A 13,872-nucleotide genomic window follows, 5' to 3' on the forward strand; every position below is an offset into this window, starting at 1 on the left:
CTGGGGGTGGGACTTCTACATATGAGCCTCAGTCACACAGGAAGCTCTCCTGGGCCTTGCCACCAACCATGCATCAGAAGACAGTGGCACAAAGACATGGGGCCCATCAATTGGTCACATCCCATGTGAATCTGGATGGGCAGATTCAATGGGTGAAGCTCATCCTTTAAGTAGAGCTAACCAGCTGTAGCTGGAATTAGCAACTCCTAGCTACTGAGGCTACCCGAGCCTCCAGGGACAGTGTTGAATCCAGGAGCACTCCCCAGCTATGGTCCTGCCTGCCCAGGAGAGTGTGACTCCATTCATGTATTTTTGGATGTCAATTTTCACGAATGTATGCACTTACATGGACACTTTACCCTAGCATATGCATTTTTGTACACATTACATGACTGGAAAATTGCATTGCAAAATTTGGAGAAGGGAAATTTCTCTATATTAGCCCCAGCCACTATGTCCAGTGGTCAGAGATTATGGGAGTTGTAGTCCAAAGGATCTGGAGGGCACCATGTTGGCACTGTGTGCCTTTTAAGAGACATTCTATGGCAAAGGAGCTAGTCCCATAGATGCACATGGAAAAGATCTCCTGCACAAACCATTTCTCCAAAACACAGAGGCGCCCTCAAGAATATAGATGCTCAAATGCTTTATTTTTAATTCGATTAAAGAGAAAGACAATTCAGCTTAAGATCAGCTACATTAAAAGCGCAAATGCATAGCAAATAAGGAGAAGGGTTGCAAAGCAAAACAAAGCTGGATCAACGATTCTTCAAGCCATGGAAGTAACCCAGGAATCCACTACGAGTAGCCAGCAACATGACAGTACCTGCACCAAAGAGAAAAAAATACTTTCAGATTTGTCATTTTTAAATATATTGTATTATATAAATATTCAGAATTTACAAACTTAACACATACATAGGAAAGTTACAGTTAATAAAATGCCTTCTAGGTGGCCTTAGCCATCATTGCAGAAACAGAAAACAGAAAAATATAAATATATAGACCAGCATAAAAGCAATTGCCGGATATCCATTTAACATCAAAGTATAAAACTCTGAAGGCACACCTTAGTTAAAACAAGTTACTATAGTTGGAGGACTGAGTTAAACTCAAAGTTGTATCACAGAGCCAAAGTTACAAAGTACATAGGAATACATGTCATGATACTTCAGCCATCAGATGTCATGGATGGAACAGACGGATTGTTCTCCTGCTTACTTCGACCTCCCACTCTAGCAGATCTGAGGGGCCCTGAGTGCTATGAAACCTGGCTTTTTATACACTTGCTTTTCTAAGGGAGGGTGTGGCCCCATGGTCTTATCTGCGTGTTGCTACTTCTCATCAGGCTCTCATCAGATGCTCCAGATGTGTCTTCTTTTCACAACCAGTCTGCTCTACCAGCATATAAGGATTTCCTCTTATTTTCTATTGACAATTTACATGACACACTGGCTGTCTGCCCAGACCTGTTATCTTGTACTCTACTCAACTTCATGAGAAAATAATGCTTTGCCTATTCCAGTAACAGGCTCCTCCAAACATTGATGACAAGGGGGTCTAACTGCACAACCTATGAAGAAGCATGTCTAGTTTCTGGATCCGTGTGATCTCAGCCCTAGTGATTTCTACAGATCACTAAGGGCACAAGAGGATGCCAAGCTATTTTTTCTTCCTGGGGAGCAGCCTCCCTACTGATTATTTTGGTAGACAAATATGTGCTTCTTATTCTCCTGCAGCAGCATACACTCATGTGTGGTTCAAAGGCAGTCTTGATACTTGCTTGGACTGGGGTTGCACCCACCTGGCTTAGACAAAACAGTGCTGATGGACAAAACACTCCTGACAACAGGACAGGATTTTTTTCTAGAGCTCTTACCCATATTTGCAGCACACTTGATGTGGATTATCACACCTCCCAATCTGTTTCGCCCTCAGGCGCGTTTATATTCACACCTCCCATGCATTTGCAGCAAGTTTGACGTGGACCATCACACCTTCCAAGTCTTCTCATCCCTTGTGGGCAACGGCTAACGCGAAGGCAGCACCCACGACGACGACGGCATTCTCTAGTTGAGTTTACTTGTCCATCAGCAAATTCTATACCAAGAGAAGGAACATACAAAATCCTGGAAGCGACCACAGTTGTCTGCCTTGAAAATTAAAATCCAAACTATAACATTTTGATGCAAGCTCCACTTGTTCCCTCTAATACTGGACTTGGGTGACCTCTAGCCTATTGGACACCACCAAAAAATAATGGTTGCAGCTAGAGTTGCCATATTGCCCGGTTAGTCGGGTTTTACCCAGATTCCTTGCATGCCACCTGGGGCCCGGTTAGCCCCTTAGGTGGCCTGGATTCTCAGCTTTAATTTTTTTAAAAAATGAAGTTTCTAGGTGGTCCGGTTTTCGAGATATACATAAAAATGTCAGCCGCCCCCCCGACTGTTAAATCTTTCTTTAAACGGTACTGTATAGCTTTAACCCCACCCATTCAGGATTGCAGCCAATCAGTGAAGCCAGGGTTGCATTTGGTTGACCTGAGGCAGTGTCACTCTAAAAAACCTCATTGCAATGCCAGAAAATGGTGGTTCCCCCCCCGTTTATCTGAAAATCTCATAAATTGGGTAAGTATAAACATTTCAGTTTTTTTTCCCTCTTGTGTGCAGGAGTCAGATCCTGGGCAGTGTTTTGAAAACCTTCCCAATACTTGCTTTTTGTAAAAGCAATGCTAATCCCATATGCCCAGCACAATTGCTGACATAAGTTTGTTATTTTTGCATACTGCCCATATAACAGCATTCTCTGGATGATTTGCAGAACTGTTAAAATGCAAAATTGATCTCTGCAGGATAGTAAAATAGAGGCAAATAGATAATTATAATATAAATTATGAGGTATATTTGCACTTGAAACCTTTAGTGTCTTAGGAATGCCCTAATTGAATAAGGAGCTCCCTATCTAGAAAATGGAAATCTTGCTGATTAGCCTGGTTCCTATAGATCAAGTTTGGGCAATCTATGGCTCTCGAGATGCTGCTGGACTTCAACACCCATCATCCGTGCCCTTGGCCATGCTGGCTGGGGCTGATGGGAGTTGGAGTCCAAAAATATCTGAAGGACCAGAGGATGCCAACCACTGTTACAGAGCATGTAAGCAGCATTTGCACAGTCTCCCATAGTCCCCACTGAGCCAGCGTTTACCTGGAGCAGCTATCAGCACCATGAAGAGAATAGCGGAAAGAATGGCGAAGATCCTCATGACTGAAAGACTGGATGGGATCTCAGGAGATGGAAGGATGGAGAAAGGACTGAAAGCTCCTTGTATTTATAGGACATACTGTCACAGACTTGTGTGGGCATCTTGTGGGCATTGGGTGTGATGTTGCTGCAGGTAGATGGTAACAAAATTATGCAAATATGCATGTAGTTCACTGTTATCTGCTTTAACTAGTAGCAGAACTACAGGTTTTCCAAACAGGAGTTTTACGTAACCCTTGTCTGGAGACAATGGGAACTGAACTTGGTAACTTCCCCACACAAATAATTTTCTCTGCTACTGAGCTACTGCCCCACCATCTAAGAAAGATAGGTTGGGTGGGATCCATATCAGCTTCAAAAACATCTCCCATCATTTTGCCCCAGGATGGTACATGGGAGCAGCCATCTTTTTCTCTGTACATTTTCCCAGGAAGTTTCCCAGGTGACAAGACTTAATATGCTGCTACTTCCAGGGGCTTTTTGCTAAAAACATTTTGCCAAGTCCAGCAAGCCCCACCCTTCTGCTGCTCCACACAATTAGATATCTAGCCTACCCTGTGTTGATGTTGAGATTGTAAACTTCTCAGATTATGTGCATGTCATCCTCAGAAGCTCATAAAGCACCATTCATGTTGGTAGTGTAATATTCATCCCCATCATCCCCATCACTCATCTATGGGAGACTATGCAATTGCTGCTTCCATGCTCTGAAGGAGGTTTTGGCATCCTCTGGGCTTCCAGACATTTTGGGACAAAGACTGCTGTCAGCCACAGATAGCATGGCTAATAATCAATCATTAAATGGTTAGCATCTCATTAGCCTTTTTTTAAAAAAAACCAATGAATGAATTGAATAATGATGGCAACGACAATGACCATTTCAGACTCTGAACCAATCTTTGAATGCAAGCTTCTAAATAGCCACTTGCCTGGTCATCAGCTTTGCTGAGTATGGATTGTCACCAGCCCAGTGCTCAGGAAGAAATGGGTTACAAGATGCTGCTGAGGAAATGTGAGGATCCTTCCTCGTCTTCTTGTGCTGCACTCTTGAAAATGGGGGTGCTGGCAGCTTCAGAAGGGTGACACTTGGTGCGGAAATGATGCAGGGAGACCTTTCCAGGAGTCACAAAAAAAGGAATGACAAACATCACCTGCCTCCTGTACCGCAGTCCAAATCCAACTCATCCCTTCCCAACAAGCTCCTAATCATATGTTTAGGGAAGCCCTCTTCAGCCGCTTTAGCTCCTGTGTTGCTCTCCCTGCCGTTGGTGGTAGATGGCCTTGTGGCGGGGATGGAACAGTCCTGCTAGAAGTGTCTTTCAGGTCATCTTTACCTGCCTCCCTCACTCTCCTGATCATGCAGGATTCCACCTCAGATGGAACCCATACAGCTGTATAAGCTCAGGCTGTAGCGTTCCCTCTGTGCCCACAGATGCCAGGGGGCCAAGACTACTCAGCATGTTCCTGCTCCTGTGTAGAGCAACATCGGAGCCAGCTGACGTACCTGATGAGGGCTAGAGTGTGCTTAACCAAAGGTGTGGTTTGTCCTTAAGGGACAAGATGCGAGAGGAAGCCTTTAGTGCAGGCCAAACAGGAGTTCAACTCTGGTGCAGGTGATCCTAGCCTTAGTCAAATTTCTCACGCTTGGGGTGACCATCTCTTGACATATGTGTAAAAATAACCAGGGCTTTTTTGGTAACAGTACTCAGAAGTATGGAGTATCTGTGCCTGTTTTCTTGCTGCCTACGCCAGCCCTTTTGTGCTGGCACCCTCAGTATTTTTAGCAAGATGTGAGTACCGGCACCTCATTTCTTACTAAAAACAAAAAAGCACCGAAAAGAACTAGAGCAAAGTTATGATTGCAAGTCCCGTAGTGACACTGTAAAGTGTGTGTGTATCTGTGTGAATTAAGCAAAGGGGTTTGCACTGTTGGCATGCATACCAAGCTCATCAGTCTATTTCATTGCTTATGAAAAAATGGACTGCCTTCAAGTCGATCCCGACTTATGGCGACCCTATGAATAGGGTTTTCATGGTAAGTGGTATTCAGAGGGGGTTTACCATTGCCTTCCTCTGAGGCTGAGAGGCAGCGACTGGCCCAAGGTCACCCAGCGAGCTTCATGGCTGTGTGGGGGTTGGAACCCTCACATGGGGTCAGAATCACAGATAGGGATGGGAGAGAAATTTGATTCAGTTCAGATTTAAAGGCGCATCTACCTAATTCACAGACCAATTAATATGCAGACCAAAACACAGCCATCCTTTGAAATGTGCACTTTTCCAAATTTGCAGTGTTCTCCAGTGAGATAATGTGTATAAAATGCACATACTAGGATAAAATGTGAATGAAAAATGCCTACATGGTTAATTTCTTTCTTTGGCTGGATTGTATGACAAGATTAGAGATATGAAGAATGATAGTTAAATTACGATAATTAAATAATTCACGTGCGTTAAGATCAGTTTATTATTCTAGATACACCTTGGGGTGGAGAAGGCATGGGAGGATCTTTCAACAAATGAGCTTCTAAAACCACAAAATGCATTTCAAGAATTCGTTGATGAAATAGACCTTCAATGGGGAAGGGCCGTAGCTCATTGGCAGAAGGGAGGAAGGATGGGATATAAATCAAATAATAAATAAATAAACATGATGCTTTGAGAGTGAGGGTTCAAAATTCACCCATTGAATAGACATCTCCCATTGCCAGTGTGTCTGTGTTGTAGAGGACAGAATTGGAAGACAATAAAGTTCCCCACTGCTGAGGAACTGTGGGGATCCTTCCTTGTCTTCTAGTGCTACACTCTTGCAGCCAGGGGTGCTGGCAGCTTTGGAAGGGTTACATTCGGTGGGGAAATGATGCAGGGAGACCTTTCCAGGAGTCACAAAAAAAGGAAAGAAAAACGCCACCTGTCCTCTGTACTGCAGTCCAAATCCAACTCGTCCCTTCCCAACAAGTTGCAGAAATGGCAGCTCCTAACCATATGTTAGGCAAACCCTCTTCAGCCGTTATAGCTCCTGTGTTGCTGTCCGCAGAGCAGGGATGTTACAAGTATTTATTTATTGCAGTCCTTTATGTCCCACCTGTCAGGATATAAATCTTTCCAAGGTGGCTAACAAGTAACAAATATACTTTAATAAAACCACAATATCAAAATATAATAATTTATTAGAATCCTTCCCAGGGGACAACTGGTGGTAGAACGTCCTGTATAAGAAGAGTCTAGCTGGAGCAGGCTGTCAGGTAGACTTTGCCTGCCTCACTCACTTATTTATTTATTTAAAATATTTCTATCCCGCCCTTCTACCCTACAATAGGGCACTCAGGGCAGCTACAATAAAATTACACACATATATAATAAAATACACAATAAAAACACACAACATTACAGTAGATTAAAATGCATAAAATACTATTAAATGCATTATGCATGCACATACAAACATACATACATGTATATATGTGCATGCACATATAAGAAAGTGAGAATAAAATAACTTAAAATATAAAAATAAAAGATAAAAAACTTTAAACAGTGTCAGGCTGACCCATCAGTTCCAACCAAAGGCTCTCCAGAACAAAATAGTTTTTATAAGTTCCCGGAAGACCATCAGGGAGGGAGCAAAGCGGGCTTCTTGGGGAAGGGAATTCCAAAGTCTGGGAGCCACAATTGAAAAGGCCCTCTCCTGCATGCCTGTCAGTCTAACTTCTTTCATTCCAGGCATGCAGAGGAGACCAGAGGTAGATGATCTTAAATCCCTAGGAACATATGGACGTAAGCGCTCCCTTAAGTACACTGGTCCAAGGCCATGTAGGGCTTTAAAGGTCAAAACCAGCACTACCTGGATTCTTTCCCACAGGACAGTTGGTGGTAGATGGCCCTGTGGGGAAATTAGAGAAGTGAAAGCTTGGAAAGGTTGAAAAAAACCACCCACCCCCTATTTTGTTCCATCCCCCTCCCCATTTTGTGAAAACAACAAGAGAAAAAAATATTTTTTCCAAATTTTTCCAGTTTTTTCCTGGACCTTCCAGTGATAGCAAACTGGGGTCTTCTTTGCCTGACTTCCTCCCTTTCCAGGGTTCATCCAGACAGGGCTGCTGGTGGTAGATGGCCCTGTGGCGGAGATGGGACAGTCCTGCTAGAACGGTCTCTGAGGTCATAATGATAATAATAATAATAATAAACTTTAATTTATAGGCTGCCTATCTGGCCAATGGCCGCTCTAGGCGGCTTACAGTAAAATATGATAAAATACAATAAATAAGATATAGTCAATACATTACATACAAGTTCAGTATAATAAATTATCAGCATTTAAATACAAGGCTAATTTACCCTAGAAGTCTCAGAGGTTGTAAAGGCCTGGTTAAAGAGCCAAGTCTTCAGGCCCCGGCGAAATATTTCTAGGGAAGGGGCATGTCGAAGATCTATTGGGAGGGAGTTCCAGATCGAGGGGGCCGCCACAGAGAAAGCTCTCTCCCGAGTCTTCATGGCTGTGTGGGGATTTGAACCATATTATACACCCATACAAAATAGTGGGGATGCCACTGACCAGTGGAGAAAAAGTCTGGCGTGTTTTTGTGCCTTTAAGAGCTGCTCAGTCTGTAGAGATTAGTAGGGCTCAGATCTTTTTTTTTAATTCACACGTCCCATTTGAGACACAGCAATCAATACCACTGGTATGTTGTTGTTGTTATGTGCCTCCAAGTCGACTGTGACTTATGGCAACCCTATGAATCAGCGACCTCCAAGAGCATCTGTCATGAACCACCCTGTTCAGATCTTGTAAGTTCAGGTCTGTAGCTTCCTTTATGGAATCAATCCATCTCTTGTTTGGTCTTCCTCTTTTTCTACTTCCTTCTGTTTTTCCAAGCATAATTGTCTTTTCTAGTGAATCATGTCTTCTCATGATGTGTCCAAAGTATGATAACCTCAGTTTCATCATTTTAGCTTCTAGTGATAGTTCTGGTTTAATTTGTTCTGACACCCAATTATTTGTCTGTTTTGCCTAGAATGCCCTCCCTTGTCCTTAACATGGCTGCAACCATATCTACTCAGAAGTAAGTCCTATTGAGTTCTATGGGGCTTAGTTCCTTAATAAGCATGTTTACAGTTGCTGCCTTCAGGGGCATCCATCTGTGCTCCCATCTAACATCTCTGCAACACTAAGCTCCTTTCTTCCTACAATGGCCTGGCCTGAGGGCACGTAAACCCTTCTTGCCAGAAGCAAGTAAGCTAGATTAAATGTTCCCTAAAGGCGTTGAACTGTGACCTGGGAGACCAGGGTTCGAATCCCCACACAGCCATGAAGCTCCCTGGGTGACCTTGGGCCAGTCACTGCCTCTCAGACTCAGAGGAAGGCAATAGTAAACCACCTCTGTCTGAGTACTGCTTACCATGAAGACCCAATCTGGGATCAACTTGAAGGCAGTCCATTTCCATTTTGCATCACCCTAAGCTTGTGAGAAAGAATGACCTTGTCACTTCAGATGGACCTAGGAACACCCTATTTTAGGTAAGATTTCTATTTTAATCTCCAATCAGAGAATTTTTTTTGAATGGTATGCTCCAAGCAACTGTGGTTGATACAATGTATCATGTTTAATGATATCACTAGGGCCCGCCCTGTGACATCACTAGGGCCCGCCCCGTGATGTCACTAGGGCCCGCCCCGTGATGTCACTAGGGCCCGCCCCCTGACGTCACTAGGGCCCGCCCCCATTTTCTCAGGTTTTTGGATGGTTCCGACCTGGCAACCCTACATGGGAGTGATGTCCTTGGCACAGTCTCTGGCAGGCAAAGCCCAAAGGGAACCCGGACAGACCTCAGGACTCGCTTCCACATCCAATTTATTATAATTGCACCTCACATAAAAGCATAAAGAAACAGAGTTACCGTTTGCATTGCCTAACTTTAGCAATATAAACAGCACAAAAAAGGCACAGAATGTACCATATCAGCAAGATAACAGGACTGCCTGGCTCCACTCTCCAGCCCTCCTTCACTCAGATTGAAGTGCCCTCTTACGTGTCACTTGGGAAATGAGCTGCAGAATCTGGGCTAGATGGGGAATATGCTGTTGCCAGAAGCCCATCAGGCCCAGCAAGCACTGGGCTTCTACTTTGGATGTTGGAGCTGTAAAGTAGCAATTGCATCGAGGACTTTCCCAGGTACATGCCTCACAGCTCCTGCCCAGACCACCCCTAGGAGTTGCACCTGCTGCAAATCCATTCCCATAATACCTTCTGGGACCTTTGAAATTAGTACAGTGGCTCACCTTGGGGGCAATTGCCCTAAAGCCAAATGTAAGCGCCCTTGGGTAGTGCACTCCTTTCGTTCTCCATATGCATTGATGTATCCTGGAGGCCCCTCATGTTTGTCTGGACTGCCATGAATTAACGTCACTTCTGCCCCTGTTCGTAACCGAGGTTATCATACTTTGGACACATAAGGAGAAGACATGATGTACTAGAAAAGACAATAATGCTGCGAAAAACAGAAGGGAGCAGAAAAAGAGGAAGGCCAAAGAAGAGATGGATTGGTTCCATAAAGGATGCTACAGACTTGAACTTACAAGATCTGAACAAGGTGGTTCATGACAGATGCTCCTGGACGTCGCTGATTCATAGGGTCGCCATAAGTCATAACTGACTTGAAGGTACATATCAACAACAACCACTGCCCCTGTATCTAACAAAGCCATTACTTGCTGTGTGTTGCTCTTAGGCCAGTAAATGGTTAAAGGCAGGTGTGGGCATGGGTCTCCATGGATAGCTGTCTTTTATTTATTTATTTATTTATTAGATTTGTATACCGCCCGACTAGCAATAGCTCTCTGGGCGGTGAACACAAAAAATACAATAAAATCACATAATATAATACAGCCAAAAACATATAAAAATAAAACAATCTAAAATCAATCACAGCAGATTTTAAAATTACGTTAAATTAATATGCCTCGGAAAAGAGGAAGGTTTTAACTTGGCGCCGAAAGGATAACAATGTCGGCGCCAAGCGCACCTCCTCGGGTCTTTATTAGCCTCCCCTCTGGAGCCTTGCCACACCCATAATCTAAGGGTTGGGGCATCTCCCATCCCCCTGTATCCATAGGCAGTGGGGGATACAAGTGTTCTCGGGTGGGGCTGTTGGGGTAACACCCTTGTCTTGCTGTGCCCCTTCTTTCCCCCTCTTTTTATTAGCACACTTTCCTTTGCACATCTGCTACAGATCAGCTGTGGGAAGCCCATCAATGTCAGCTTTTAACACCCCAGCCTCCAACAAATCTGCAAACATCGGTCTCTTGTTCACTCTGTCCTTCTGAGGGGGTGGCCTGCCTTGCGACTCCCCCCCATTAGCTGCTCTCGCCTGAGGCTTGTGTTCATTCTCCCTTTCAGTGTCTCTTAGCTGTCCAGTCAGGACAACCACCTCCCCCACACTGGACCCTTGTGCAAGCCCCAGTAAAGCAAGCAGAGCCCCACGCATGTGGGCTGGAGCCCCCTTCATGAGCCGTGCTCTCATGCCAGCACCCCTGCCTGATGAATTCCTGCCTGCATGGCCATCGCTCTCAGAAGCTCTGTGGCCTCATCAATATGGCGCCACGGGGGCAACTGTACATCCCAATCCATCAGCGTGGGCCCCTGGCCTGACTTGAGGCTAAGCACCACTCTAAAAGCGGACCTGTTGTCCTAGGAGTTGGATTCCTAAGGAACTGGTTGATTAGAGTGTCCTTTGATAAGGCACCCAATCTAGTTACCTCTCCTGCAGTCCTATGAATGCTGCCAGCACCTTGATCCCATAACTTACCAGCCACTGGTGCAGCCTTTACCCCGGTGCTGCCTGGCAGACTTAGCGATCCCTGCCAGTGCCTGCTGGGTGAAATCCCGTATGGGTTGCCTGAGTGGCTAGAGGATTTCTAGCTGGTCCCTTAGATTTGTTAGGCACTAAGGGCCTCACTTTTACCGGGTCTTCTCCTTCATCCTCCCCCAGTTCTTCCTCGTATTGCTCTGATGAGGAGGCCCACATATTCCCATCCCAGGTTTCAGGATTCCACCCCTGAGATGTGATAAGGGCTCAAACTTTCCGTGGGTCACGTATACACCCACACCTTGCCTGCCTTCTATGTTTCAGTTCAGCAAACCGAACAGCCATTACTGTAGCTCTCCCCTCAGCTTCCTCCCCACTCCCCTGGGCAGCCTCCAAAGCTCCCCTCAGGAGAATCTGCTGAGAAATGCAGCCACATCTCTGGCCTGCCCTATCCCTGCCACTGCCTTCTTGTCACATTTCTTCTCACCCACACCCACTGCCTGTAAACGCTTCAACACAGCACTGGGGATAAGCCCCCCTTGTCTGCGAAGTCAGGCTCCCAATCAACAGGTGGAACTAGCCTGTTCAGTATTTGAGCTGCTGGGCCCCAGGTCCTGGTCCAAACGGGAATTCTGTGGCTAATCTCTTGCTTATTAGCCTTCCCTTCTTTACACCACCAGAGCATAACCCTCTGAAATCCCACCTTCGTCACCATATGTATTGCCAAATGCTGTACTGCATAGCCTGGGCAGGCAGGAGTGTGAGAGGGACTGGATTGTTTTGATGAATTGAACAACTTTCCCAAGTTCTCTCTTGAACATGGGCAGAGTGAAAGACTTACTGAAGCTTATTATAACCAATGTCAGAAAGCCTGTTCTCTATGCTGTCCAGACTCCAATGCTATGACAGTGTGCAAAGCAATAAGCACCCCAATAAATCAGGGATATGAGGCATGAATTATGGGATGGGGGAATGGGGCATACCATACTGTCTCCTCGGCCCTCACATCTAGATTTCTTCTGGAAATGTGTGGCACTACACCCTGGCATAAACTCTCTTGATAAGAACATCATTATTACAAAACAACCTCATCAAACAAGCTCAAAAGGCAGGGTGAGTTTTTAAAGAGAAGGAGGAGATAAAGTAATTTCCCCGCTTGTGCACGTTTATCTGTTTTCATCCAGGCAAAAGAAACGTCCTATGGTGTAATCTTCCAATTAAAGCCCAGACAACCACCCAGTGCTGCATGATTAACCCAACGTTCCATTCTCCGACACAATCATCTTTTTCAACATTTTATTTGTTAAAAATAGTTCCCATGCCCTACTGCAGAGGTGCCCACAAAGGCATTCATTGGTGCCACTGGGCAGTGCCCCAGATCGTGAGCTTTAATTTTTTTTTAAAAAAACTAACTCTCTAGCCCTCCTAGAAAGAAAGTTATGGAGCAAAATATGCAGTACCTTTCTATGCAATTTCTGTGAAATGAACAACCCCGGTTCTTTCACCTACCAGTGTTTTTAGCCAGTAAGTAAAGTCAGAGCTGTGTTTAATAAGTGAGATGTTTGGAGTCCAGGCAAAGGGAATCCCTGAGCTGCTGTTTTCCCCTCCCCTTTAGTGTAGATTTCCTGCTTGGAATCTCCATAGTTTACCCTTCATTTCCCACTGGCAGCCAAGATGCATCTATTTTGTGATGGGTTTGTCTGAGATCAATAGCCCCTAGGTGGTATTTTCTGCAAATACTACTACTCTATAAGTAGTATTCTGCAAATACTATTACACAATACTACATCCTTCCTCCCCCTCGAAAAGGCGAATGTGAAAACATTGAAAAGAGACTTACACAAACTTTGCAAAGAGGCTACGTTGCAAGAACTGATATCCAGGCACTCATGAAGAATTCATTGTATAGTTAATTTAAAGTACAATGGCATACATGTTTACTCAGAAGAAAGTCTCTTTATATTTAATGGGACTTCTTCCCAGGGACATGAGTACAGGATTACAGACTAGGCTTTTATTTAGCCTTCAAACTGGGTGAAAAACAGTATTAATGTGCCTTTATTGGCTCTATGGCAGGCAGACATTCAAAAGATCAAGCCTTTTTTAGTCTAAAAATAAAATTATTGGGAAAGGCTTCACCATGACAGGACTCTCTGTAATTTTGTATTATGCCATGCCCCATGGCAGCCATTTTGTGACTGGCACCTACAGCTCTCTCTCAAAATTCAAAATGTACCCACAGGTCCAAAAAAGTTGGCCACCCTTGCTCTGCTGTAACTCAAACTGCACCTAAGCCTAGGGGTGGATGAACGGATCAGCTCCAATTTCTCTCAGTTCCTCAGTTTTCCAGTCAATTCAGTTCTTCCCACTTGCTCATACATTTGCAATAAAAAACCATACATTTTTGTGTGCATTGCTCCCAATATATGCATTTTTGTGTGCATTTTACCACACCAGGAGGCGGAACGGGTTCTCCTGCCAATCAGTTGCAAAATCTCTTTGAAGTGAATTTTAAAAAATGCACTCAGGCTGATCCCACCAAGTTTTACAGTAAAAAGGGGCAAGGTTTGACTAGCATTGTGTGCCCCCGTTTTCAGAAAAGAGAGAAGGAGATGCATTGGAACTGGCAGAACTGAAAGTGTGTCTCTACCCTGTATTCCGGATGGTTTACAGCCCACACAAATGTCAAAATATATCACAAAGATCACACTGCCATCCCCATAACATCCCTCTGTCTGTGTATGACTATGTAAGATGCAACCCACTGTTAACAAAATATCAGCAAACATCAGAGCTAGTGTGGTTT

General features: G+C 44.5%; 1 long non-coding RNA gene across 1 annotated transcript; it reads right to left on the minus strand.

Annotated features, from left to right (window-relative positions):
- Positions 1-631: 631 nt before the first annotated feature.
- On the minus strand, positions 632-3,298 carry LOC133384539 (uncharacterized). The gene is made up of 3 exons (XR_009762609.1): positions 3,204-3,298; positions 1,880-2,100; positions 632-826 (listed from the first exon to the last, which is right to left on the minus strand). It is a non-coding gene; the product is annotated as an uncharacterized LOC133384539 (long non-coding RNA).
- Positions 3,299-13,872: the final 10,574 nt, after the last annotated feature.

This window comes from Rhineura floridana, chromosome 4 (assembly GCF_030035675.1).
Source record: "Rhineura floridana isolate rRhiFlo1 chromosome 4, rRhiFlo1.hap2, whole genome shotgun sequence".
In the NCBI taxonomy this organism is placed as follows: Eukaryota; Metazoa; Chordata; class Lepidosauria; order Squamata; family Rhineuridae; genus Rhineura; species Rhineura floridana.